This window comes from Branchiostoma floridae, chromosome 2, assembly GCF_000003815.2.
Source record: "Branchiostoma floridae strain S238N-H82 chromosome 2, Bfl_VNyyK, whole genome shotgun sequence".
Classification (NCBI taxonomy): Eukaryota; Metazoa; Chordata; class Leptocardii; order Amphioxiformes; family Branchiostomatidae; genus Branchiostoma; species Branchiostoma floridae.
In genome coordinates this window covers 15,738,606-15,741,992 of record NC_049980.1, presented here as the reverse complement: position 1 = coordinate 15,741,992, position 3,387 = coordinate 15,738,606, and positions in this window count along the sequence as shown.

The window sequence follows — 3,387 nt, the reverse complement described above, 5'->3', positions numbered from 1 at the left end:
TATTGCCTTAAAACTACAGTAATCGACAGCTTGTAACATGTTCGTGTGAATTCTCTTGAAACGTACATTGATACAACTAAATTATTTAGCAGGTGTTCTTTACAAGCTATGTCTAATTAACTCCTCTGAAAAATTGTTTCCCCCTGGTTGCCAAATTTATTTCATCTCTTATAGGAGCCTGGGTGAAATGTCTAAAATTAAGGTACAGTTAAACATTCTACAGCTTAGATGTCAATATGCGAATAGAGAAGCTCTATGATTATTCCATGTCGCGGATTAAACCCGCGTTGCACTTTGGAAAAGATGTGTTGGGGAACCCAGGTTCGTCGTCTGTCAATCTCGACGACGAACATAGTAACTATCTCAACTATCTCGTTATCCAACGTACGTATGCCTGACGTTACAGTATAACAAGCACCTAATCAGGCAAGTAAGCTGTGAACATTACATTTATCGGTGCGTGTGGTGAAATCTGTAAGGCATAGTATCTGAACGGTAGATTGCCGTTGTTTATTCCACAGCAAAACACTCAGGTTTATTATATATAAACGTCGGTTTTTAGCTCAGGGAAACCTTTGCTGCAGCTGCCTAGCTGAATAATGATACTATACTTACTAAGGGTACAGCAAACTATTTGCATGTGTCCTAAGAATTAGTCTTGACGCGGGTTTTTCATCCAGCGTGGTCCGTTAGTCCATGTGTGCTCTCAGACCTTCCTAACTTCTTAGTGGGTCACTGCCCGGCAGTATACAGGCTCCAACGGCTGCAGTGATTGATGGGCAAGATCTTGCAGCATGACAACCTGCTCTAAAAAGCCCCACTCCTTGATATAGCAATAGCTTGTAATACCCTGAAATACATTCTTTGGCCCCCTGAATAATAGCAACAGAAACTACGTATTTTGTGCGTGTGTGGGCTATTCTAGACCACGCCCACCGACACCGATACATGTTTGAGCCTGCGCAGAGAGTACCTGTATCGACACTACGTCACAAAACAAACCGTCCGATGGAAACCGAGCTGCTTAACCTTATGACCCGTATGTGGTGCTTTTTCTAAGGGGGCTTGTCCATTTTTTCTAGAAGATGCGGTATGTTGGAAACAAACACCTTGAACGTATGATGACAAAACTAGTTTCCGGAGACTCGCACACTCATTGCAAACTGTTGCATGGTGGGGCATATGATTTTGCCATAAATGAGACTGCAAAAGTCGAGGCAAGGACCTGTACGAGGCACCAAACAGCACGCACGCAGCTCAGACGACTTACTCCGGGTACGTACAGATGTTAAAACACTTGCAACATTAATGTGCTATTTTCTATTTTTACTGTGCTTGGTCATTCACTTTTTTTAGTTTGCGTTAAAGAAATGCATTTTGTAGCTGTTTTTAAAAGTCTTAGCTAGACTTGTCTCATCATAGATAATATGGTAAAACGAGGTGGTATTGTACAATTTTACGTTTTATGCAGTAATACAATGGTGGAGAAGCATACATACAATCTATAGAAAGTTCTTGGTGCTTTCCAAATCTGTTATATATAGATATTTCCAAACCTGTTAGATATAGATATTTCTAAATCTGTTAGATATAGATATTTCCAAACTTGTTATATATAGATATTTCAAAACCTGTTAAATACAGATATTTCCAAACCTGTTAGATATAGATATTTCCAAACCTGTTAGATACAGATATTTCCAAACCTGTTAGATATAGATATTTCAAAACCTGTTAGATATAGATATTTCCAAACCTGTTAGATATAGATATTTCCAAACCTGTTAGATATAGATATTTCCAAACCTGTTAGATATAGATATTTCAAAACCTGTTAGATATAGATATTTCAAAACCTGTTAGATATAGATATTTCCAAACCTGTTAGATATAGATATTTCCAAACCTGTTAGATATAGATATTTCCAAACCTGTTAGATATAGATATTTCCAAACCTGTTATATATAGATATTTCAAAACCTGTTAGATACAGATATTTCCAAACCTGTTAGATATAGATATTTCCAAACCTGTTAGATACAGATATTTCCAAACCTGTTAGATATAGATATTTCCAAAACTGTTAGATATAGATATTTCCAAACCTGTTAGATATGGTTCTTCAAACATTTATCATTTCGTTTCACGTTTTGGGCATTTGAGAAACACTCAGTAGCAGCTGCAGTATGATATCGCATGCACACTTTGTTGACTGCATGTCTATAATGACAGGTCTTTAGACCTCAGCTTCTGAATAAGATATTCTTCACATAGTTAGAAATAAAACATATTTCATAAATAATATATGATTGAGACGATGTGCATTAAGTATGACTTTTTTTAATTTTACGGCAGAGCTCGCTTGCTATCTTGTGAAGCAATGCAAGCGCATATTAGAAATGTTAAAGTTAAGGGAACCGTTTACACATATCTTAAAATATAAACTTTCCTCAGACAACTCTACACAGGAATAAGTTGATTGTCGATTGAATTAAAGACAGGCTTAGAACACTTATCAGCAATGTACATTTCTACAAGTCTGCAAGAATCTTTGCACCAATGGCATCCTATCTTGATTTTATTTCCATGCGATAGGCTTGTGCGTATACGTCTCTTTAATCACCCAGAACTGTTCTTTAGGTTTGCAAAATCTGAAACTTTATATACAGCATACTTTATATACGTTACTTGCAAACACAATCAATGAATGTTCGAGCTTGATCTAAAATTAACCATTCAAATCAGGATGGCAAAATAAACCACCTTTTCTGTGATTTGCGTTTTAAAACACATTGATGGATTCATCAGTCGATATCTAAGTTGTTGTGTTCATGTGAATCCCCTTCTTACCGCTAACATGGCCTTTCACGATGTCTTTGAAATCAAATCATAGGTGCATGGATTTCTGCACGCTATGAATATGATATATACACCACTGTTATATAAAGTTGTGCCTAACGGCTAGTAGCCGCCGGAGTGGCAGAATGTAGCACGTCTTTAATGAAAAGATTTGAACATCAAACGGAATTGAGTAGGACATAACGTTATATGTATGTCGTTGGTTCTTGCAATCGATATCCCTTCAAAAGATTTTTTTCGCCAATGCTGATGCTTATGTCCGTTTTCAGGTATCCGTTAGGTCATAGCGAGAACACATTTATTCGCATTCAGTTCAAAATGGCGACGAGCACTCAGCCTGAAAATGTTTCCCGGTCGACAAACATGGGTGAGCCCACTCCGCACTTTTTACACACCGGTATCTGCGAGCGGTTGAAGGAAAAACTTGGCCGGGAATCCTCGCTCACGATTCTGCTGGGAATCTGCGGTTCGGGAAAGACGCAGTTGGCGCTCTGGCTCGCGGGCGGAGTTCAAACTACAACACCGGG